Raw genomic sequence first — 26,314 nt, forward strand, 5'->3', positions numbered from 1 at the left:
ATAAATAAAGTTTTTTTTTAAACTGCGATTTTGTTCAATGGTGTTTAACCACTGCATCTTCTCTTCCCACATGAAGGGTAAATAGAGATTATATTATTAGGGTATTACCTAGGCAGTTTGTGTGTCTGGATAAAGTGAACCTGGCTGTCATTTAAAGACGATTTAAGTCTAGAGTGAGTAAAATATACAAATATAACGTTTTTTGGGGGGTTTTTTTAACGGGGCAGTGAAGGAAGAATGACAGGCATGAATGGATGATAAAAATCAAGGAAGAAACGGGCAAATAAAGTAAGATGCAAAGAAAGAAAAAATAAACACAGTAAGACAGGGACCAAGAAAGAAACATAAGAGGGCCTCTAGTCTTTGAAATAAAATGCTCAATTTGTTGTAAGTCCTTCGAGTTTCCTAATCTAAAAATGTTCACTCTAAAAATGCACATAGGTATTTGAAACAATGTATCCATTATGCAATATATCATCTTTTCACATCCTAAAAATCAATGGAAAACAGCCATAACACAATACCAGGATCAGCCTAACACAAGTCAAAAATAAATGGGGCTAACTGGAATGGATCTGACCCAAGTGACACCATAACAAGTCACCTGCAGAAGTAGATACCAGGTTTTGAAGAAGGCTTCCAGGCGATGAAGGGACTACTAATGCAGAGGGTAATCCAAAAGCAGCACAAGTAGAGGTATCCTACTTGTCTCCAGGAAATACATCGTTAGACACTGATTGATTATTGATTTGCAGGGATCAGTGTAGAATTACAATCAACATTATTGATGGAAAAGGAAAGCATTGCCTTTCAAATTCACGAAGGCCATTGCCATCACAAAGGAGGCCTCGACTGGCCAAAAAGGAGAGGTTGCTGCATTCAAGGATTAAGAAATAGTGACCTCACTGGGCACAGGACCAAGAGAAAGAAACATCATTTAATTACAGTGGGATCCAGAAAATTTATAAAAGACGAACGTACCAAAAGGTGACACAAGAGCTTGATAAAATCAGATTTTTTTTACTAACATGTTTCAAAGATTTGCAAGTGTTTAGCAGCCACCATCAGGCCATTTCTTGCACTAGAAAACCGTGTTTGCACTCATTGGATTGCATACGTGTCAGGACTAACACTACGTCGTCTCTTACCTTGTCTTGAAGAGTAAATCCTGAGACGAGTAGCAAAATCGCAGGGACGCAAGGGACCAACCTCCCTAAAGACTAACCTCTACCTTGAGTAATTATTAAACACTACTAGGTTTAGGCTAGACAAAGGGGAGGAGGGCCGGTACTGGACGTGGTGTTCTTGCTGACGACCTGCAAAACAACAAGAACCCTAAGTTTACTTTCTAACTCAAATCTCTTAGTGGATTCAAAAAGATTCTAACTTCTGTTCTCTTCCCTAGGTTCTAACTGTCGCCTGCCTGCGTTCAGCTGTTGTCCGTCTTTCATCCAGTATGTCTTTCTTGTCAGATGAGTTGGGAGAGTGTTCAGTCCTCTATGTTGTTGTCTTCTTTTTGTGTTATCCCTTGGAAAGCGTCACTGGAAAGAACAAACAATTTGTTATCAAACCCCTTCCGAAAACTTAAGAGCAATTCCCCCTTTAGTCTGATTCCTTCAATAACACACCACTCTCCCAGTAACTTACTCAGTGTTACGATCTGTGTCTTCACTCTGTGTCTTGCAATCTAAATAAAAGATTTCACCAAAGCGAGAAAACACAACAGACATGACATACAGAAATAATCTCTTTCTGATTACAGGGATTGCTTCTTTACACCTTCCTTAAAATAGAATACAAACTCTTAATATAGAATTCTAACTTTAAAATCCTGACTGTATTTCACATAAAATCTTTAGTTCTTGAAAGTCTCTTCAAAAGAGTTACAAAAATTGTTTGGGGTTCCTTTCTTGCGAAGGGTGCCTTTAAAACCAAAAGAAATTGCACTTATCTCTTTTGTCTCTTGTCCTTGCAGGTTCCGTTTTTAAAAGGAAAGTATTGAGCAGTTTCTCTCTCTAGATGATGCCGTGGATGCAGATTGAAGTTTGTTGGTCTTCATTCAGGAAAGCAGCCATCCTCGAGGGCGGGAGAGAATCACACGACCTTCCTCTTGCGTTAGCGGAAGGCAAAGCGGCTTCCAGAAGGCTGGGTGCGGTTTAAATACCTGACCGCACCCAACCGCGCCCCACGCTTACGGGCGCTCAGCTGAAATAACTGATGCGCACGCAAGAGATCAGAATGCAGAAAGCCTTACCTAAAGCGCTCACACTGATCTGACCTCGAGTTCCCAACCGCAGCGCCCCTGCAGCACCTAATCCTCTAAGAAACAAAATGATGCAGAATAAGTCTAAAGCAGAATGAAATCCTGAAATCAATTACGAAGTGAAAACCACGAATCTAGTTTACCAATAACATTACATCCGACAGTCACCAAACACACAACCACATAACATCACAATGGAGTGCAGGTGCACGGGAAAGGGGTGGGTTTTATATTGGCAAATAAGGCCATAAAGTGCTTTAGGCCTCCTGAGGAGGCCTGCACACGGAAGCGTGACAGGCCTTCACACGGAAGCGTGACAGTACTCCCTCCTCAAGATTCCTCCTAAGACTGTTGCTATAGGTTTAGGTTTGGAGGGGTTTTGCATATGAAAAGATCTTAAAGCTTTTGGAGCATTTTGTAAATGAGCAATAGGTTCCCATGACCGTTCTTCTGGACCGTACCCTTTCCAATCTACCAAGTAGAAAAGTTCGCCTCGAATTCTCTTGGAGTCCAGAACCTTTTTGACTTCAAATTCAGGATGTCCATCGATTAAGATGGCAGCAGGAGGTCGATCAACCGGGTCTGAGGATCAAAAGGTTTGACTAAGGATACATGGAATACCGGATGCATTCTATATTTCTTAGGAAGGGATAATCTCGCACAAACTGGATTTATAACCTTTTCAACAGGGAACGGACCAATAAACCTGGGGCTAAATTTTTTATTTCCTCTTATAGCCAAATGTTTGGTACTTAACCAAACCTTGTCTCCAGGATTGTACTGGGGTTGTTCTCTTCTGTGTTTATCAGCAGCTTTCTTTTGACATTCTTTAGTTTTGGCCAGGGCGTAACGAGCTTCCTCATGAATAGTAGACAAACCAGATATATAATTATAAATTGCGGGTACAGCATTATATGCCTTCATATCCTCTGGAAAATTCTTAGGGTGGAAGCCATAGTTACAGAAGAAAGGTGACATGTTTGTAGACAAATGTTCTGCATGATTGTATGCGAATTCTAATGTGCCTAAAAGGTCCGACCAATCACCTGAAATTGTTGTCAGCATGCAACGAAGAAACTGTTCTATGGTTTGATTAGTGCGTTCAGTTAAACCATCTGTTTGAGGGTGGTAACTAGATGACAATCGAATGTCCATTTGAAGAAGAGAACTCACATTTTTCCACACATGAGATATGAACTGGGACCCCCTGTCAGAAATTACTACTGATGGAATACCATGTAGTCTAATGATATGCATTACCAACAATTTTGCTAACTCCATAGAGGTAGGAAGTTTTTTCAGAGGGATAAAATGAGCCATTCGAGAAAACTGATCTACAATAGTGAGGATAGTGGTGTACCCTTCATGAGTTACAGGACGCTCGACAATAAAATCCAAAGATATGGAATGCCAAGGATGAGGTGGAATAGTAAGAGGCGTTAATAAACCACTAGGAGGCTGATGAGAGACCTTATTTTGGATACAAACACTACAAGTAGTTACATAACGTTGAATATCTTTAAACATTGCAGGCCACCAAAATTGTCTTTTAATCAGTTCATAAGTCTTGGCCACCCCTGGATGAGCTGAAAGAGGGGTGTCATGTAGGAGATGAATAATAGCATCTTGAAGAGGTTTAGTAGGGACCATGACAAGATCGTGTACATAACCAAGTTCATCTCTTTCTAAGAAATAGGGGTACTCCTTCTTCCATTCCTTTAGACCCCTTACTTTTAGTTCTTTTTTTATTTCTTCAGTAATGCTCTTGACAGATAAACATGACTGAAAACAAGCTGTAGGTAAAACCGGATGGACCACTGTCTCTTGATCCACACAACTTTCTCCTAAACGAGACAAAGCATCAGCCTTTAGATTTTCCTTTCCAGGACGGTAAGTAATTGCAAAGGTGTAGTCATTAAAGAACAGGGACCATCTTAGTTGTCTGGCTGATAAGGCTTTTACCTTTTGTAAGGCTTGCAAATTTCTATGGTCTGTATAAATAGTGATTGGGTGCCGCGCCCCTAACAAGTAGTGGCGCCATTCTTCGAAAACTGCTTTTATAGCCAATAGTTCCTTATCAGCAATTGCGTAATTTAGTTCTGCGGGGGACAACTTTCTGGAGAAGTAGGCTACGGGATGCATTTGCCCTGTTTCCAAATCTCTTTGTGACAGAATTCCCCCCAAAGCAAACTGAGAAGCATCCGCCTCAACTATGAATGGTTGTTTGGGATCAGGATGACTCAAAATGGGAGCTGATGTAAACTTGTCCTTTAGTTCTTGGAAAGCTTGTTCGGCAGATTCTGTCCAGTCAAATTTTACTCCTTTACGAAGTAATTTGGTAATGGGAGTTATTGTTTGAGAGAAATTCTGGATAAAACGACGATAGAAATTCGCAAACCCTAGAAAGCTTTGTATCTGTTTTACAGATGAGGGTCTGGGCCAAGATTTTACTGCTTCCACTTTCTTAGGGTCCATCTCTATTCCTGAGGGACTAATTATGTAACCCAAAAAATCCACCTTGGACACATGGAAAAGGCTCTTTTCTAATTTTACGTACAAGGAATTAGAAAGCAGTTTCTGAAGAATGGCGCGGACTTGCTGTACATGTTCTTCCTCTGACTGCGAGTAGATCTAGATATCATCGATATAAACCACACAACAGATATCAATGAATTCATGTAATACTTCATTTATGAAAAATTGGAAGGCTGCAGGAGCGTTACAGAGTCCAAAAGGCATAACTTGATATTCAAAAAGACCAAATTTGGTTCGGAATGCTGTCTTCCATTCATCTCCATTTCGAACTCTGACAAGATGGTAAGCTCCGCGTAAATCCAATTTAGTATAAATGGTAGCCTTTTTCACTTGATCTAAAAGAGTTGGAATTAAAGGCAGAGGGCATCTATTCTTTATAGTTACATTATTCAGAGCTCTATAATCTATGCACGTCCTCAATTCCCCTCCTCGTTTTGGGATGAAAAAAAGAGAAGAGGAAACTGGAGACTTGGAGTGTCTGATAAAACCATTAGCAAGGTATTCATCTAAGTATTCTCTTAAGTGTTCATTCTCCTTTTCCGTCAAGGCATAGATTCTGCTGCAAGGCAGAGTTGCCCCGGCATAAGATCTATTCTACAATCGAAATCCCAATGGGGAGGGAGAGTGTTTGCCCTTTTTTTATCAAATACGTCAAGTAAGTCTGAATACACTGCAGGCACTCCCTCTAGGAGCAGAATACTAGATGAGTCTGTAGAAAAGTCAAAACCTTGAATTGAGTCTTCAGACCAGTCTAACAAAAAACATTTTCTTTGACAATGGTGAGATTTAAAAGTTAAAGTTCTTGTTTGCCAATCGATGTTAGGATTGTGTAGAACTAACCAAGGAATTCCCAAAATGAGTTTAAACTGAGGAGCGTCAATGACATCAAACTGGATATTTTCTCTGTGGATAGGAGAACAGTCCATTTTTAAAACCTCAGTTTGTCTGTTGATAAGTCCAGAAGTCAACTCCTTACCATCTACTGCCCTCACAGTCTCTGGGTGGGTCTTAAGAATCGAATCAAACCCTAAGTGTTTCAAAAAATGTGTGTCAATGAGATTTCCAGTAGCCCCTGAATCAATTTTTGCTTCTACTGTCACGGAACTAACTGGACCAACTAAGCTCTTTAATTCTACTAAAATACAGAAATGTCGACACCCCTAGGGTGGGACAGTAGAGGCCAAACTAGAACTAACACTCGACAAACTGACCTCTTCTTTTATCGAGTGTTCTAGTTTTCCGACTTCTCTGAAGTTAAGGCTAATTCAGAAGACTTGGGCTTTCCTTTGTTAGGTTTTGAAGGACATTCTTTCACGAAATGTCCAGCCTTACCACAATATAAACATTGGTTCAATTTCCGTCTCTTTTCTTTTTCCTCTCTTGTCAAAGGTTCCCGAATGGATCCTATCTGCATGGGTTCTACCTGATCTAACTTCTGAGTCGTTTCACGAGGAGTCGAGCCTCTCTCCTTTTGAAACAAAATCTTGTGTTCTAATCTTCCTTTTTCTCCTTTTCTTTCTGAGAGCGTATGATTTAATTTAACTACAAGGTCAATGAATTCACTAATCTCTTCCGGAGGTTCCAAAATTTGTGTCACCATGTCTTTGAGCTCGTCTCTTAAGCCACGATAGAACAAAGACACCCTCTTTTCCTGTGGCCAATCAGCTTCTAAAACTAAACGATTAAAAACGGAAATATAGTGAAGCAAATCAGACGAACCTTGTTTTAAATTCAAGAGTTCACTATCCGCAGATTGAACAAAAACATGTTTTGCAAAGATCTTTCTTAAAGATCGTTCAAAGGCCCTAAAATTGTATGAAACTTGGTCATCTCTTTCAACCAAAGGGACGGACCATAGAGCTGCGTCTCCTCCTAAATAGGAGAGCATAAAAGCCACCTTAGAAGAATCATCTGGAAAAGCTGTGGTTTTGGCCAAAAAATGTAAATGACACTGATTTAAAAAGATAGAAAATTTGTTGCGATCTCCATAAAATCTCTCTGGTTGAGCTAAAGGTGTAGGAACTGGTGTGACTACTTGAATTTGAGTCTGTGCTTCGGAAGAAGAGGGTCCTGCCAGAAAGGTAGCTGGTTTTAGAATCGGCTTTTGTTGTTGTACAGTAGACTGGAGAAAAGCCATGTCTCTACGCAAGACTTCATTTTCTTGTTTTAACTCGTTTAACATTGCCGCTATGTCTTGTAGAGATACTTGGTCCATTGCGTCCAGGCAAGTTTAATCTACTTGGGCTTTGCCTTCTGTCAGGACTAACACTACGTCGTCTCTTACCTTGTCTTGAAGAGTAAATCCTGAGACGAGTAGCAAAATCGCAGGGACGCAAGGGACCAACCTCCCTAAAGACAAACCTCTACCTTGAGGAATTATTAAACACTACTAGGTTTAGGCTAGACAAAGGGGAGGAGGGCCGGTACTGGACATAGTGTTCTTGCTGACAACCTGCTAAACAACAAGAACCCTAAGTTTAATTTTTAACTCAAATCTCTTAGTGGATTCAAAAAGATTCTAGCTTCTGTTCTCTTCCCTAGGTTCTAACTGTCGCTTACCTGCGTTCAGCTGTTGTCCGTCTTTCGTCCAGTATGTCTTTCTTGTCAGATGAGTTGGGAGAGTGTTCAGTCCTCTGTGTTGTTGTCTTCTTTTTGTGTTATCCCTTGGAAAGCGTCACTGGAAAGAACAAACAATTTGTTATCAAACCCCTGCCGAAAACTTAAGAGCAATTCCCCCTTTAGTCTGATTCCTTCAATAACACACCACTCTCCCAGTAACGTACTCAGTGTTACGATCTGTGTCTTCACTCTATGTCTTGCAATCTAAATAAAAGATTTCACCAAAGCGAGAAAACACAACAGACATGACATACAGAAATAATCTCTTTCTGATTACAGGGATTGCTTCTTCACACCTTCCTTAAAATAGAATACAAACTCTTAATATAGAATTCTAACTTTAAAATCCTGACTGTATTTCACATAAAATCTTTAGTTCTTTAAAGTCTCTTCAAAAGAGTTCCAAAAATTGTTCCGGGTTCCTTTCTTACGAAGGGCGCCTTTAAAACCAAAGAAATTGCACTTATCTCTTTTGTCTCTTGTCCTTGCAGGTTCCGTTTTTAAAAGGAAAGTATCGAGCAGTTTCTCTCTCTAGATGATGCCGTGGATGCAGATTGAAGTTTCTTGGTCTTCATTCAGGATAGCAGCCATCCTCGAGGGCGGAAGAGAATCACACGACCTTCCTCTTGCGTTAGCGGAAGGCAAAGCGGCTTCCAGAAGGCTGGGTGCGGTTTAAATACCTGACCGCACCCAACCGCGCCCCACGCTTACGTGCGCTCAGCTGAAATAACTGATGCGCACGCAAGAGATCAGAATGCAGAAAGCCTTACCTAAAGCGCTCACACCGATCTGACCTCGAGTTCCCAACCGCAGCGCCCCTGCAGCACCTAATCCTCTAAGAAACAAAATGATGCAGAATAAGTCTAAAGCAGAATGAAATCCTGAAATCAATTACGAAGTGAAAACCACGAATCTAGTTTACCAATAACCAATAACATTACATCCGACAGTCACCAAACACACAACCACATAACATCACAATGGAGTGCAGGTGCACGGGAAAGGGGTGGGTTTTATATTGGCAAATAAGGCCATAAAGTGCTTTAGGCCTCCTGAGGAGGCCTGCACACGGAAGCGTGACAGGCCTTCACACGGAAGCGTGACAATACGTAGAACCGCCATCACGGGCCTCATTTATGAAAACTGTTGCACCGCTGCGATAAAACAGCGATCCAACAGTTTTCACTGCGCCCTCCTTGCGACACGATGGATGTGCCGTAATTAATGTGCGGCGCTCCATGTCCCAAGTAATGACAGATATGTCAGGAATCCTGACGTATCTGTTGCCGCAAGAGTCACGCATTGCTGGAGTTGTATCGCAAGCATGATGCAACTCTAGCAATTAATGGGATAGGCCTATTCCCACTGCACTGTGTCACCCATACACCTGCCATGAGGCAGGCGTAAGGTTTTGACGCAGTGGCTTCCTAAAAGTGTTGCAGTGAAATCCCATAGATTTAACTGCAACACTCCTACGACCCTTTTTTGTGTGGGAACGCCCACCCTCCATACATTTTACCTTACGCAGGTATAAAAGTATTTACAACAAGGGGTGGTGATGGACAGAGTCTCTGAATTAAGCAGAGTACTCTCACCCAGTCAAGAGATCAGGGCTAGATCCAACACCGTTTTTTAGCTCATTGCACCATCCCAGTTTCAGAACCTGGCTGTATGCAAATTAGTCTGTCCCTGGCCCAGTGCATCATGGGAACAAGGCAGACCAGACTACAAAAGCCAATTCTTACACTGGGAAGGAAACAAGCTTCCGGGGACCGGTTTCTGGCATTACAGCCGTCTTCGGCCCGGCTTGCTTGAATCCTGATGGTGCAATGAGCAAGGGACTCACATCTGAGTATACCCTTCCACGCTTAGGGTGGACAAAATTATTTACAACAAGGGGTGGTGATGGACAGAGTCTCTGAATTAAGCAGAGTACTCTCACCCAGTCAAGAGATCAGGGCTAGATCCAACACCGTTTTTTAGCTCATTGCACCATCCCAGGTCCCCGGAAGCTTGTTTCCTTTCCAGTAAAGAATTGGCTTGGTAGTTTGGTCTACCCTGTTCCCATGATGCACTGGGCCAGGGACAGACTAATTTGCATGTAGCCAGGTTCTGAACTGGGATGATTGCAGTGAGCTAAAAAACGGGGATGGATCAAGCCCTGATCTGTTGACTGGGTAGGAGTGTTCTGATTAACTCAGATACTCTGTCCATCACCACATATTGTTCAACGTGTACATGGGACCGCTGGCGGGTGTTGTCGAACCATATGGCATTAAAATCGTGTCATATGCCGACGACACCCAGCTTGTGGTCTCGCTGGCCACGGAGAACAACAGGCATTCCCCAGCCGACCTGCTAAAATGCCTAGAGGACGTTAAGGGTTGGATGACCAACTCCTCCCTAAAACTAAACGGAGAAAAAACTGAGCTTATGCTCCTAGGTCCATCCTCCCCTGTGCCTTTTTCCTCTTTGTGGCCCAGCACACTAGCCCCCCCCCCCACCCCTAAGGAAAGTGTCAAGAGCCTGGGAGTGTGGCTGGACAACAAACTCTCCTTCTCCACCCAGGCCACAAAACTGTCCGCCACCTGTTTTGGCCTACTTAGAATCTTGAGGAAGGTTCTCCCGCTACTTCCCCTAGAGGCCAAAAAGGTGGCGATACAGGGTCTCATCCAGTCCCGCCTGGACTCGAACAATGCCCTATACGTGGGGGCACCTGAGATGACCCTCCGGAAATTGCAGGTTGTGCAAAACTGTGCAGCACGCACCCTGCTGAAAATCCCACGCACCCAGTCAGCCAGACCTGCTCTAAAAGATCTTCACTGGCTGCCAGTGAGGCAGAGAGTGGCCTTCAAGGCGCTATGCTTGGCGCACTGCGCCTTCTGGAAGACGGGTCCAGCCATTAACACCGACCTTGTCACCCCCTACCACCCTAACAGGAACCTTCGGTCGACGGAGGCGTTCCTCGCCGTTGTCCCCAGAGTAAAGCGAGCCAGGTCTGGGGGTAGGCTGTTTTCTCTGAACGCCGCCAGGCTCTGGAATGCTCTCCCCATCTCACTCCGGTCTAACCCAGACCTCCTCCCATTCCGGAAAAACTTAAAGACACTGCTGTTTGCAAGTTCCTTCGTACCTTAGCCTCCCGTCTCTTCCTTGCTTCAATCCAGCGCTTGGACGCCTACGGGCAGCAACCGCGCTCAATAAATATTTTTACAATTACAATTTTACAATTACAATCACCACCCCCTTTTTGCAGGTATAAAAGTGGCACAAGGCTTTTTACAAGGTGATGCATCTGGCTAGATGCGTCACCTTGTAAATATGGCACAAAGTGGCGCATTGTTTACGCCGCCGCTGCGTCACAACAAGTGACGCAACGGCAACGCAAAAGTGTCGCAAGGTCTTTATGGTCTTTATAAATAAGGCGCCCCGAGTCAATCATATACTTCGGGGGGAAAAACATTGCACGATATTTTGGCGGGAGAATATCACTTTTCAAGGACTGCATATTCAGGAACAACTTGGGTTTTTAGCGTAAATTCCCCTGTTTTCGCAAAAAAAATAAGTGGTTGAATTCGGCTGGGATGTCAAATGTTAGTCATAGCAGCCCTTCAGCATGAAAAAGAAGCATGGCAGCACGCGAGGGGGGCTATTCGGTGTACTGGCCCTACGAGTTGACCCTCGCAAGACTCTCCTACCTGTCTCTTTGGTGGTTGCATGTATTTTTCACCACACTGACCAGGCATTGATATTTTGCAACCAGGGGAAGTTCCAAAGGATGGCGAAGGCATTTACAAAAATAAGCCGAAATTTAGCAGGGGGTAGGGAAAAAAATATTAAAATTACTGATGAATTTCAAGAGAGAGACAAGTCCTGACAGTAGTTTGATGCGGCGCGATGGGGTTCTAGGCGACCTTTAAAACATTTTTATATATTTCGAGTACGTTTTTAATTCGATGAATGCAAACAGACGTTGACAAAATATAAATATGTAATGTATATGTAGGTATGCATCCACAGAGGAATCTAATGATCAGTTTGTGTCCGCGCCGCGCCTTCGCTGACACACAATGAAGTCCGGGAGTCCATTTCGGGTACTTGCGGAAAGCTGACTATTTCCTTCTTGGCGCCAAATGAATGATCAGCCCCAGGCTTCGCTCTACCTGTCTTGACAAGAGGCCAGGCTGCTTTCTGCTAATGCGCTTTCACCTGTCAGAGTGGCGGGGAATTCCTAAAATGCATTCGTATGCCCATGCTGCTGTGCGGCGGGCACGCGGGGGCCCCGGTGGCAGGCTGAGGAGCGCGCGGGTAGTTCATGTCACTGGGACGGATTTGCGGAAGGAGAGCTGGTGGCTTCATAATTGCCCTTCCAAATATGCAAAATGGCTGAAGTGCACCCCTGTCCCTCCCAAAACAGATTCCAGTTTCGCTACATTGATGACAGGGGGCGCCTATAGTGCGCCAAGGCCTAAATCGAGCCCGAGGTGTTTTTGAACCTATCATTATTCCAGCCGCACAGCGCCTCTCCCACAGCCCCTTCCTTCCACCTCCCTCGGCAATGGCAGCCGAGCTGCTAAGCATAATTATTGCTCAAAAGTGAGCCCTGCTTATTGTCCCTCTTGATTTTGCCTCCGAGGCAGGCTTCTTACTCAGCAGAGGTCAAAGGTCACTTGCTAAATCATGCATACCCACAATCCCCTGTGAATTATGCAGTTGACAAACTGCCGTTAATGATTAGCACAACCTGCATTAAAACCCTGGCACCAAATTGATATCACTTGAATGATGGATTACACCTCTAATGAGCAGATTATTGCCACTGGTGACCTTGGCGGCTGGAGAGAGTGTTTCAATATCGCGGACATCTTTCACATTCCCATGACACCTTGGTGCCTAAATAAATATATATGTGTATTTTTATTTATTTACGTGTCCCTATCCTCGTTTTCATGCCGTGTCAGTTTCGTTTCACATCCATTCGACTTGTGGTGTGTGTTGTGCGTGCAGTCACCCTTGCAGTGTGAACGATTTGCGTGTCTAAGTGCAACCAAGGGCATAATTTGGATATACGGTTTCCTCTTAGTGTGTGTGTTCCGTTGTGCCTGTAATTTAAACAAGCAGACCTTCTGAGAGGATCGCTGTCAGTGGCAGCCCAGATCAAAGATACTAAGGGTGCAATTAGGTGTGCTATCGAGCATGGTGTCAGAGGAAAACACCTGCAACACGTCAGGAAAATCAAAATTCTCATCCTTCTGAAACGGGAATTGGTCAGGAACGACAAATAAGACAGTGTATTCATTAAGACATTTTTGTAGATTTCAATAACTCCAATACCTAGCGTTCATTTATTTCAGAAAACCAAACTAGATACTACATTTTTCATGCCACAACCACTCAAAATGATTTAACTGTTTATAATTATTAAATAATGCATCTTTTTTTTAAGTAATCTATTTCGTTTTTAAAAGAAATATAATGAATACGTGTCTTTAAATAGAATAAACATGCACACAATCAGACATTACTAGACAAAAAAATTTAAAATTACAAATTTTGTTACAGTGTGAAGCTTACACATATATGTAAAAGGAAGCAGTGATTCAAGGCATGTGCAATTTAGTTGATCGCTGTCTTTCAATTACAATAGCTGGTGCTTTTAGAAAATAGCAAATTTCTCAATATGATATCTATCTCCGTGAAGGAGTAATTGACATTCTAGCCTGACCGAAGGGCATGCTGCCCCTGGACGTCATTTAGAGGTCGCCAGAGGTCGCAGCGGTGACCCCTGATCATCAGCTTGCAACTCCTAGCACGATTCCAGCACCCCCAGTACATGGCCTGGCACCTGCGAGGCCCTTTGGCTCTCAACCACAACCAGCCGCGTCCGCTCATCGCCAACCCTCCAAAACACAAACTATTCACATTTCCTTGGATTAGGGGTCGTAAACTCCGGCCGTATTTTAGTGAAAACAAAACACACTGCAGTTCCCTGTTTGCATACTCAGTAACCCTTCATATCTACAGCCTTATTTACACCCGGTGATGCGTACATAATCTTAACAGAGACAACAGACATCAATTTCCTACCACTATCTAGGCATGTTCCTGAGTATACCAATTTTGGTTCAAGTGAGATCATGGTTGGCTCCCTTGATATCGCTCCGGTCCAGGTCCAGCCTTTCCGCCCAATGTCACGTGGTGGGTCCCTCTTTAGGAAAGGACCCCACACATCCGCATCACACAGCTGCAGATAACCGAAATGCGCCAAGTCATTGCCAACCTAATGCTGTATGATGAACCCCCAAGCGGAGTGACCCACCCTTAGGTAACATTGTGCCCAAAGCAGTCCTCAGTGGGCCAGCTGCAATCCCCATCGGCTGTAAAATTAAAGGCGTTAACCAGCTCGCTGCGCTCTGTTCACAAAGCCAATAGCAACATAATTCCCTTTAGTACCAGACACAGGAATGGCCTAGGACAAACCTCTGTGATCCCGGTCACCTCAGTGTGGACAGAGGACGCAGAGCCTTCCCGCCACTTGGTCAACTTGCCACTCCCACAACCTGAACATGTAGCAAAAGAAGGAGAGAAGAATCAGGAATCTAGCACCACCATCATAACATAGGAAGCCTCACATAGCGCTTGCTGCAATCTAAAGACCATCTGCCAATCCTCCGCACCACTGCGCCAGGGAGCCCCATTGCCACCACCGCTGTGGTCACCCTAATCCTATAGGAGTGAGACCCAAATTCCAAAAGATCATGGTCCACCACCCGCAGGGCCTTGTTAAGAATTCTGCAAAATTGGTACCTGGTTAGGGGGTCCCATCAGCATGGACCAGTAGGGGTCACCCCACACCATGACCGTGGCCAGCTAAAAACACCTTCAAATTTCCAACTGGGCAGCATGAATTACTGGGGCCCTCTGTAGCAAGTTGTGGTTGGCCCTCCCACTTGGTCAGTCTTGAACCTAGGGATATTAATCAGCAAGGACCCATCCAACCAATGGACAACAAAAAGTTGCAACCCCCACCAATGTTCTACTTGTTCCTGGCTACCAGTTCACCCACCCAGAAAGCACCCTAGAAGGCAAATGTAAATGCCGCCTTAAACAGACTGACTTCCCTCAAGAACCCATAGACTGCCCCCAATAACCCCTATATTGCAGCTAGGGTGCCTTTGTCAATGGGATGCCTTATATCTGACTTACAACCATCCAGGAGACCCCATCCCTTCACAGCATTCTGGACCAGGAAGGACCTGGTCTCATTGGGGTACCCAAGCATCCTTACAAAATAGGAAATTGCTGCTATGTGGTACCTTGTGGTGACCACTGAACGCCCTTAGCCCAACAGAGCCCCCAGGTATCTCATAACTGATGAGGAAGTATTCCAGGACCTAGCCCCCTATGTCCCAAGAAGTTGCAGCATACACATAATGCCATTTCGTAAGCCTGTCTGGTCCTGGGGTCTAAGCTGGATGCCACAAGGTCTGGTAAACTGGGGCACCAATCTGCCACAGATGGTCTGGGGAGGTCGTAGGTGGAGCCACTGCTCCTGGGCGATGGACCCTGAAAGTCTGTATCTTGAAACAAGACAATTCATCAGAGGCATTGTTGAGGATGCATGGCACATGCTTGGCCCCAAACAACACATTCAGTTTCAGGTATGCCAACACAATCACCTTCAAAAGCCACAGAATCATCTTGCACTTTGCAGATTGCTGATTATTGCACTCGTCCACAGTCATATTGTCAGACCAGAACACAACTGACTGGTTGCGGAATTGACCCGGCCAAATAGAGAGTGATACCAAAATAGGGAACAACTCCAGGAAGTCTATTTTTCTATCAGCCCTGATAGCACCCTCTCCTGGGGCCCCTGCTGCACACACTAAGCTAAACCTAATATGGCTCCAAAACCCTCACTCGCAGCCGTGTACAGACTGAGCTCTTCACTGCTGATAGACTTTCAATGCCCCACCACTGACCCATTGAAGTCCTGCAGAAATGACTGCCAGATTCTCATATCCTGCCTGACCTCACTAGACAGCCTGGTATGATGATGCTTAACCTTCAGGCCAGACATGGCCAGGGTGATGGAGCAAGAAAAGGAGCAGCCCATGGGTATGATCCGAAGGGCAAAGCTCAGCTGCCCCACTAAGACCTGCAACTGATGCAAGGTGACCTTCTTAGCCCCCAGACATGCTCGCAAGACTTGGGAGAACCCATTGGCCTTCTTCAAAGGAAGCCTGGAGACCTCGCCACTGAATCCAACTCTATTCCCAGAAACTCAATAGTGGTGGTGAGCCCAACGTCTTGCCCGGTAAAAAGGCACCCGAACTCCTGCATCAGCTCCTTGTAAATATGCAGTGCTTCCGTGCAGTGCCCTGACCCAGGCATTCCCAAGAAGAGGAAATTATCCATGTAGTGCAGCACCCAAATATGGCCCTGCCTGTGCTAGAAGACCCATTAGAGGGAGGGGATGAATTTTTCAAAGTAAGAGCAAAAAACCAAGCAACCCACCGGCAAACACTTGTCAAAACAGAATGCACCCTCGAATTTGAAATCTAGCAGGTAAAATTCCAGTGGAAGTATAGTCAGCCCGCGGAAGGCTGATTCAATGTCAGTCTTAGCTAGTAAAGTCCCAGGTCCCAGCTTTTGCAGCATTTGAATCGCCTGATTGAGAGAGACGTATTTGACCAAGCATAGAGTCCCATCGATAGCCTCATTTACTGACCGCCCCCTGGGTGCAGACAGGTTATGGATAAATCTGTACTTTCCTGGCTCTTTCTTTGGACTGGAACAACGCCAAGCAGGAAGCACACCTAATCTTCCAAGGGGGTCGCCTCCAAAGGCCCCCCCCACCCTGCCAAGACCCACCTCCTTCAGGACTTTAGCCCCGGTCACCTCTGGATTAGCTCTGAGCACCTGCTGAAATTTACAGTAGGGGGAACCCACATGAACCACTGCGGCGATCCTAAAACCTTCCTTGAAGCACTCAAACAATACCTTCGCTGCCAATTTATTATTGTACCTATTGAGCCACGGAACCATTGCCAGTAAGATGACCAGTGAGTAAGACTTCTCTAAAACGAGGTGATCACTCCTGTTTCTTGCCACTTCTGTCTCAGGATTTCATAAAGCACTTGGATTCTGGTTGCAAAGCTAATCCACAGAAGGAGAAGCAGTGCTTAAACGTACAAGCCTCCCCATGTCTGGTACAGGTGCGCTGTTTGAAATTCCAACAGGCCCCCGTCCTTGCCCCTCCTGCCGGGCTCCTCGTTGACCCAGACCCTGCATGAAAGGACTGACTAATTTTAGTGTCAGGCTGGGACTGCTTCATGAGGTGTAACCATGTGATCAGCTCAGTCTGGCGCCATGTCAATGCTGGGATGGAAGCTGTTAAATTCCTAAACTCCTTGTCATACTCCTTCCAACCCATTCCACCATACTCATCATGCGCAAACACAATCCTATTATGGTTACAAGGGAGTTGGGCACCCAAATTGCTGACCTGCTCTGCCAATATGGCCTGATAAATCGAAAAAACTCTAATCCAATTCCCCAATGACTTTGCCACTTTCTTCTTGAGCGGCCAATGATTACAATCCCTATAGTGCGAGTGCTCGTTGCACTGCTTGGTCTCTTCCTTGTCCGATTTGTCTACCAATAAATCAAAGATATCCACATAGGCCCCCCATCCAATTTTCCCTTTGACCTCCAGCGAAAGGTACCTGCCTAAATGCTCACGCTCCGACCACACTTCACCCAAACCGAAGGGTGTTAAAAGTGCCATCCGTACCTGGATATACCGCTGTTTGGGCCGAGGTAATCGTCATCATCACTGTAGAAAAGATGGGAGTGCCACCCCCAATGCAGCACTCAATGTGCTCCCTTGAGTCCCCACAGAAGGAGCCTCAGCCATGCTACTGCTTCCCGCCGTGCCCCAGCTATTGCAGAAGCCCTCTGAGTCACCAGTACCCCTCCACCCAAGTAACCTACCAAGCGTCTGGCCTTTTCTAGACCATCCATATCACCAGTGCCCACTAGGGCCCACCCTATCGAAGAAGTGGCGGACAACATCCCAACACTAGCAAACCACACCAACACAATTTCCAAATTATTCAGCAAGTCAGACTGCGCATGTCCCACAACAGGGCTAGCCCTGACGGCTGTGCGACCTTCCCCATTCTGGACTATACCATGCCTGTCGTTGGGCCTATTATCGCAGTGACCTCCCCCTGTGCCGTACTTTGCCCAGCCCCACTAGGCCCTGGTGTCTGACCCCATGGAGGACCCCCCAACATGGTGGGGTCTGGAGCAGAGCACTCGACAACTCAGTGGCAGCCACCGCCTGAATTTGCCCTGTTCCCCAGTGCTTACCCTGTGCCCCGACCCTCTTTGGGATCAGGGGAAATGCCTCCTTGGGAGAGACACCTGTCCGACAAAGTTCTCTGCACATGTTCCACCGAATCCACCAACCCCGAAATCTGTGCCCTTAGTGTAGCAGTTTCATCATCCATTACAATTAGCTAACTGCACATTAAAAAAGAGGCTCCGGCATACCCAAGCTGTTTCGGCATTGCTGATTGGTCCACTTCGGGGGAGCCGCACACATGGCAGTCTAGCTGGGCTGAGACACTGGGGGAGGGGGTCAGCAGCGCTGTGCGTTGCTGGCCCACGCACCAAGGGCTGCAATTGGCTGTGGGCAGGGCTGGGACCCCAAAGTCAAAGGTTTGTCCAATTTGACCGTGTAACACCGCCCATAAAAGGGGCGTGAGGGGACGATCTGGTCCTTTTGTGCCTGATCACCACCTCGCAAGGACGCTGCCCTCTCTGCTCACGCCGCAATCCTGCCAGCTGCGTCTTTTTTGTTGTCTTTGTTAACTCTCTGTTTCTCTCTTCCTCCCCTTTTGTTTTGCAGTTCCAGCATGCTCTTGCTCTGCACCTTTCCACCTTACTCTGCATTGTGGCATAACAAAGACAGCAGCACAGCCATCTCCAGTCCGGGGGCCGCGCAGGTTTGAGCCTAGCTCACCTGACCCAGGCATTTTGCGCTCCATGGCAGCTCTGGCTGGGGGCTGCTATTGCTGCAGGTGAGGAGGGCTGCAGTGGTGGGGGCACTTTGGGGAGCACTGTTGGGCTATTTGGAGGTGGTGCCCTTGGAAGCCTTGATCCATAAGGTGGATCAAGGCCGACCTTGCGGGCAGAAACAATAGGCCCTGACTCTGAATACCACTCCTAACTATGTATGACCACCAATAAGACGCACCCTGATCACTCCACTATCCTGACCTGAATTGTTTGCAGGCCCGACAACTAAATGCCACCACCAGAGCACCACAATAATCGCGCACACAAAGTGAGGCCCGCAAACTCAAAGTACACTGGCCAATTTCCGTCGCAGAACTGGGGCAAACTAGGTAAAACAACACATAAAATTCGAGGCAAGCAGCCCAAAATTTCTGAAAGCAATTCAGAGCACTAGGCACTGACAATAAATGCCACTAAACCAAGAAACAGCCCGAAAGCACAGACAACATGCCCTTCCAACCAGCTCCCATAAAAATTGCTGCAATCTGCCAGTGTCAACCAGCCTTCCACAGAACACATCATATTCCAGAGTCCAACAGACTGCCTACAGTGTGCCTCAGTGGCACAAGCCCCAGTCCAGCAGTGCCAAGAACACACCAAGAAAAAAATGGGTGGGGCTACACAGTCCAATTGGACACGTGTCCCAGAACCCAAAACCTATGACTTTGGGACCCAACCCCGCCCACTGCCAATCAATGCCCTCGATGCTGCTGGGAAGCAAAGCACCTCACTGCCGACCCCCTCCCCCAGTATCTCAGCCCAGCGAGACTGCCATGTGTGCAGCTTCCCCAAAGTAGGGGAACCTTGGCCATTTATGATGGTAAACCAAAAATATTGGTTTACCAGACAGCAATCTCAAATCTGCTGGAGTATGCCGGCGCCTCTTTTTTGATATGAAGTTAGCTAATTTTCTACCAAAGACCTATCCAATCTTAGAGGAGGGGTCAGCCATGCAAGCACTGACTGATGTCAAAGCGAGAGTAACGTCAGTGAGTATGGCTTTTGCACGTGCACTGGCTTTGTCAAAATGAAGGGCAATGAAGAAAGTCACGGGCGCGCTCACACCTTTCATCTGAGCCCTAATTTTCGGAGCATCATTAAGACAAATGAAGCCTCAGGTCACATCTTTTACCTATCTGGATCTGCCAGTCTGCCATGTGGCACTTTCCAAGCTGCCCGTGAATTTTCTTAAAACATAGCTATGAAAAAGGTCATGTGGTCGAATTTGTATTTTACATACATATATCAGTAGCTGCATGCACACAGTTGGGTTTAGGTAGAGGTCACCTACAGGCCCTGACATTATTCGGGAAACTCACTAATCTATTGTTTTTTATACACATTGCATGAAAGCTGCATTTTGATTCAATTAAAGGTGAGATTGATAAAGGTGAATATGTGAAATAATAATAGCAGACACTTTAGTGTAATAGATGCCAGAGCTCATGTATACGAGATGGTTGCCGTTCCCATGGTCTAACAAAATGCAAGGTTCTGCTTTGGCCTTGTTTCTTAGCGCAGTCACTTCGCTTTAAAAAATGAAGCACTTCTTGGTCTCACTCTAACCCTTTCAGAATTTAAACATAACTTCTTGGTGTAGTAATAAGGCACTTTTTTGTTGCTTTTAATCACAGCAGGCTTTTCGATTTACATGCAATGCTGAAAGGGTGTGTCCTTTGTAATTAAATTGGCAGCCTTATGCCTTGTGCTGTATTTTTGCTCTGCTTAAAAAATAGTACCAGTTCTAAGAGTGGAGCACTATGTATTGTCCTTGCTTTGTAGTGCATTAAAATAGCTATATGATGTATTGCACAGAGAGCCAGTACTAGCCAGTCTGAGCTATAGGTCTTTAGTCAAAGTTCTAACAAAAGCAGTCGATGCTGGCTTTGGACAATGAAACTTGGGGGCATATTATCAAGGACCGGTGTTAAAATTATCGCAGTTTTATTGGCAGGAAACTGACGATAAAACGGTGATAATTGGCTTGATAATACGCCCTTGTTAATTCCCATAGAAGCCCATGTTAACATCCGAACATGGGCTACCATGGGAATTTACAAGGGCGTATTATCAAGCCCATTATCGCCGTTTTATCGGCAGTTTCCTGCCGATAAAACAGCGATAATTTTAACACTGGTCCTTGATAATATGCCCCTTGTTCTCTTTCTCTGTTTTATGTTATGATAAATGGCAGTGTTTACCAGAGTAGACCCAAGCCATGTCTGTATTTTGTTTTATGTAATAAGTGGTCAAAAATGATGTGGATCAAACCTTAACAGGCCATTCAATGTTTCTAAGCCTCATAGGTAGAGTTTTTACCAAAATTATCACACCATGTAAATAGTGCAAAATTAAGAAGGGCTGCTTTTCCCTGCAGCATTATATGTGTGCATATTAACAGGTACAGACTATGGGGCAGATTATGATGGCAGTTTTCCCTCATCCTCCGGGCCGGTGGAAGCCACCGCCGGCCCGGAGGATGCGGGAAAACCGCAGCGGACTGAAAAAGACCCCCCTCCAGATTAGGATGGCTGGGGGATCGTTTTTCAGTCCGCAGCTTTTCCGCCGCGATCGCCTCCCGTCCGCGGCGGAAAAGCACTAACATGGCTGGCGGTGTCTATCAGACACCGCCAGCCATATTAGGATGTCTGGAGTAACATGCCTTTACACGGCGGCATTTCCGCCGTGCAAAGGCATACGTTTTTTTGTTTGGGGGCCCGTTGCGGGCTTCCAGGGGTGAAGGGGGGGTGTGGGGTGCACATGGGGGGTACCTATGGTACCCCCCTGCATTTGCGTGCACAAAGCGGCAGGCACCGCGCGATGCCTGCCGCTTTGTGCATGCAAATGCACAACTTACATTTTTAACATTGCGGAGGGTGCTGCTTCAAGCAGCACCCGCCGCAATATTAAAAATACAGGATGTGACCGCCAGGGTGGGGGTCACATCCTAATTTGCACGGAGGGACCGTCGCTGCCCCTGCGGAGGGTCCCTCCTACTCTATGGTGGCAGACAGACTCAGGTCCGTCCGCCATCATAATCGGCCCCTATATCTGTAGAAGCGGTTTTAGGAGGATGTGTGCTATTGTTTGTGTTTAAGGTTTTTTAATGTATTTCTGCTACAGAGAGATGTTCTGGTAGGTTTCATCAACTTCCACAATGTTACATGCTGTGATTCAATTTTGCTAAAAGGTCTATCAATGTCTATTCCATTATTTAATCAGGTTAAATGGTCATATGATGTAATTTCCTGTGATGTCATTCAGGGGCAAAGGGCACATGCCGTCATTTTAGGGGTGTAACAAACACTCCCACAGCACCTGTGGTGCGGGGGCCCCCCAGTCTTCTGTAGGTGAAGGGAGGCCCCTCAGCTCTTCGGTAGAGAGCTGTGTTTCTCACTCTCTAAAGCAGCTGCATGTGCAGTCTGCTCTGAGTTCCTGCGCTGACCCAGGACTGAAGAGAAACAAAGTAAAAAGTTACATTGTTTCTCTTCAGTCAGAACCACGTGCCAGGCCCGGAAAAAAGATGGGGGTGGGTGCCGTCAGAGGTTACAGCGACTTCATCAGAGTAATTTCCCGGTTTGTGTGAGAGAGGCCAAGCAGAGGTGAGAGACTCCATACAAGTGCAGCCCCTGGCTCCACTCAAGGCCTGCGTGCAATTTATAGCCACCCTGTGCCCTCCTGTAAGCAAGGAGCTGGGGATAGCTCCTATGGCAGAGGTCATTGTATCCTGCTGGTGGGTGTGGTTTTAGCTGAGGCCCAGGACTCATGTTTCATGTTTATTTATTTGTTTGTTTAATTAAAATCTTACAAAATGGATATAAAAAAAGTATACAATACTTAAATATTGATGCATCGCTTATATTCAAATACTTCTCATAAAACAATAAAAAGTACTCTGACCCATTAACATTATTCCATTAATCATCTTGAGAGTAGTTACACAAAATTCAAACACAAGCGTCCAACTTTTTCTTGGCCAATATAAGAAATTTCACAAATACTGAATTAATTGCTAGGTCTTCGGGATCTAAGCTTGCGATAAGAGCCCATCTACAGGTCCTTCTACCACGTTCATTAAATAGTTTCTTAAGTACAGCTTTTCTTTCGACTTCCAGGTTCGGGCAAAGGCACATTAGGTGTATGATGTTTTCTTGACCCGATTTACAAAGCGTACACGCCCCGAATTCTTCAGGTCTTTTCCATGGTGCCAAACGACATGAGCCTGGAAAGATACCAAACCTAGCATTCATAAAGATTTGTTTATTTTTTTGGTCCATGATGTTTCCAAATAGGTTTGGATCTTCTTTTTCTTAAAACCATTTGCTATTGGCCACGCATGGTGTCTTTTAGTGAAATTATCTTTGTCCTTTATCAAAGAAAGATAGTCCGTGATTTTGTTTACTGTCTTTTTGAAGCTCTCCTGTTTGACCATGTTGTTCCAAATAGAAGCTAAACCATAGTCCTTGATTGCAGATTTTAAATAGGCGAAAATAGTTAGGGAATGGTTGGTGCTTACTTCTTGCCAAAGAAGGCGGGACATTTCGTTGTCATAATCATTTTTTATTCTGTTCCACACCTTCATTATGTTTCCTTTTCTTGCACAAGATTGGTCGTTCAGACCAAATTCCAACCTTACTTGTGATTGTGAGGCATTCTTAGGGAGTGAAAATAAATGACGATAGGTTTTTGCTACCGAAGTATTTATAATCTCTGCATCGCTCCCATTGAGCACCTCACTCCCATATGTTAAGGAAGACAATAGTTTAGCTGATATTGATTTTAATAGGGGGCGATAAGACAAATCTCCAATTGATTTCTGGATAGATCTAAATGCGGCGGTAATGGAATTCGCTTTCCTTGTAATTTCACTTTTCTGATGAAATTTTCCATTATCACAGTAAGTTACTCCCAAGTATTTGTATTCATTTACTTGTTCCAGTTTTTTACCTTCCAAAAACCAGGTATGCGCATGCTTTAATCGAACATTTTTAGTCTTTGCGTCATTAATGTGCATACCGTTTTCCTTGGAGTATTTAGATATGTCGTCGATCAGTCGTTGCATCCCCACCTTTGTATAAGTCATTAGAACAACATCATCCGCATATAGCAGGTTTGATATCGGAGTTTGAGCCAGCCTTGGTGGGTGGGCGTTGATATCATTAAGGTCAGAGGTGAGATCAGATAAAAATAAGTTAAAAAGTAGGGGAGCTAACACACAGCCCTGTTTAAGCCCATTCGATGTTGGAATAATTTTAGTTACCGTTGAGCCATTACCCATCCTCACTCTAACCCAGGTATCAGAATGCAAAAGTTTAATCATTTTTAAAAGCTTGACTGGAATTCCTTGTTTTGCAAGCTTGGTCCAAAGAAGCTCGTGATCAACACAGTCGAAGGCAGATTTAAAATCTACAAAACACAAGTATAAAGGTAGATTTGCTATTATTGCCTTTTCAATTAATATTGCTAAGATTAAAAGATTTGTTGTTGTACCAAGGCCTTTGACAAAGCCTGTTTGGTTTGGGGGTATTACTTGCACTTCTTTTGCCCACTCCGTTATGTTCATTAAAAGGATATTGGCAAACAACTTTGCATCTGAATCCTGTAAGGTAATTAGACGGTAATTTTCTGGCTGTTGCCAGTTGCCTTTTTTAAATATTGGAATTATAAGCGAACCTTTCCACGAGGTTGGTATTTCCCCTCTCTGGACCACATCATAAAAACAGCTGTAAGATGATCAGACCAGAAGTCGGGCGATTCTTTAAATAATGCAAAGGGAATGCCATTCGGCCCAGGGGCGCCATCTTTTTGTTTTTTTATCAATCTTGCCACTTGGCTGGGAGTTATAGTCACGTCTTTCACTCCTTCTTTGCAATTCCTTGTTAGAGAACTTTCGACTTTAGGTTGTATCAAAGACCGTTGGTTTGGATTGAGATGAGTTTGTAGAAAAGTTACCCATTTTTCTTCGGATAAACTTGATCCAATTCCCAGATTCTTTGGTCTAGATAAGCCATTAATAAGTCTCCCGAACTCCCTTGAATTTGCCATTGAGCTTGCATGAAATATCTTTGTCCATAGGTCCTGTCTTGCTTTGTTCTTTTCATTCCATATCAGTTTCCTTAGTTTACAATTGGTGTTCGCCAATGAGGCTTGTATATCTTTGTTAGACGGAGTCCACTTTAGGTGTCTTCTCAGTCTGTTTCGTTGACTTCTAAGTTTCCTTAAAGCATAAGGTAAAAAGATAATATTTACTGCATCTTCCCCTTTTTTGCAATATGAACTTTTCCTTTCTTGGGTGATTACAGATGGTATGTTATTAGTGACTACTTTGTGTGTAAAGTTTTCCCATTGTTCAATGGGATTTAAACTTTTTTCGACCATGCATTCCATCACCAGCTTTTTTGCCCTTGCAGTGATCTTGTCCGTGTCTGTAGGTTTCCATGTTAGTTTCGTATAATTAACAGAACAGATTTCTCCAGGTATTGTCAGGAAAGATTTAGATTTTGGACATATTATGTTGATGTTGATAATTTGCTGGCTGTGGTCGCTTTCCATCACCTTGATTAAGGAATAGGATATCACCTTATGCAATATAGATAAAGTCGTCAGGGTGTAATCAATTCGGGAAGAGCAATTTTTTGAATGAAATGAGCAGGCCGGTGGAGAATCAGTAGGAAATCTGCCGTTCAATATTCTTAGACCTAACGCTTCCATATCCCTCTCCAACTTTATCCCGGTTTTATTAGATCGACTAATGTGATTATGGTCCATTATTGGGTCAGGGATTGCCCATTGTTGATTTTGAGATTGCACAAATTCGCTCCGTGCTAGGGGTGTTAGCAAATTGGCATTAAAATCCCCTGTAACAATATAGTCGGCTAGAGGCTCATCCAATATTTGCTCTAGTAATAGTTTATTTAAGGCACTGATCAGCGTATTCTTTAAAGACCTGTTCGGAGGTGAATATACATTTACTAGTGTCAAAACTTTATACGGAATATTTATACCAGGTTTATAATGGATCTTTAATGCCAGAAGGTTAGGATTGTTCGTGAAAATTAGCTCATGTTTCGCATTAAGGTCATTTGAAACAAAAATTGCTAATCCTCCACAGGGCCAGCCAAATTTCTGATGTTTTACAGCAGGCTCAAAGTAACCCGTATGATGTTTTAACATAAAAGGGACTATTGCCCATGTTTCCTGCAATAGTATTATGTGGGTTTCCATTGGGATACTTTGAATTTTAGCTTCCTTCCATTGACTGGAAATACCATTAATATTCCATGAGCATAACTTCAAGTTAGACACTACCCCATAGTATTCTTGTGATTGAATTTGGGGTACATTTTGTCAGTGGTCCTTGGAGCCATGTAGGGATACCTTAATCCAGGAGTCATTTACTTCATTTCTTTCTGCTTTCTTCGTTATAACTGAAGAAGATTCAACTTCACGGTTTATTGACCCCTGGGGATTTTTTAATACAGAAAACACCGCTTTAGGTTCATCGGACAGAGATTTTTTTGAATTACTTTCAGTATGTAGGAGAGGTGTTGGATAAACCTTTTGAACGACTTGACTTATTATTATGCCCCAATCACGGACACAACCATGCTCCTTCATTATGGAGTCTGCAATTGGGCCTATGGGTACTGTTATCAGAGTTATTGGCAAAGGGCCTTCAGAATTTGATTGAAAGCCTACTGTTTCGATATCTTCTGTTGATATATTATTTAGACTTGGTAAGTTTTTCATAAGCCGGAGGATATTTCCTCGATTTAGAATATCATGGGGACCTCTGGATTCATATACTGG

The sequence above is a fragment of the Lissotriton helveticus genome, chromosome 8 (genome assembly GCF_964261635.1).
Source record: "Lissotriton helveticus chromosome 8, aLisHel1.1, whole genome shotgun sequence".
Taxonomy (NCBI): Eukaryota; Metazoa; Chordata; class Amphibia; order Caudata; family Salamandridae; genus Lissotriton; species Lissotriton helveticus.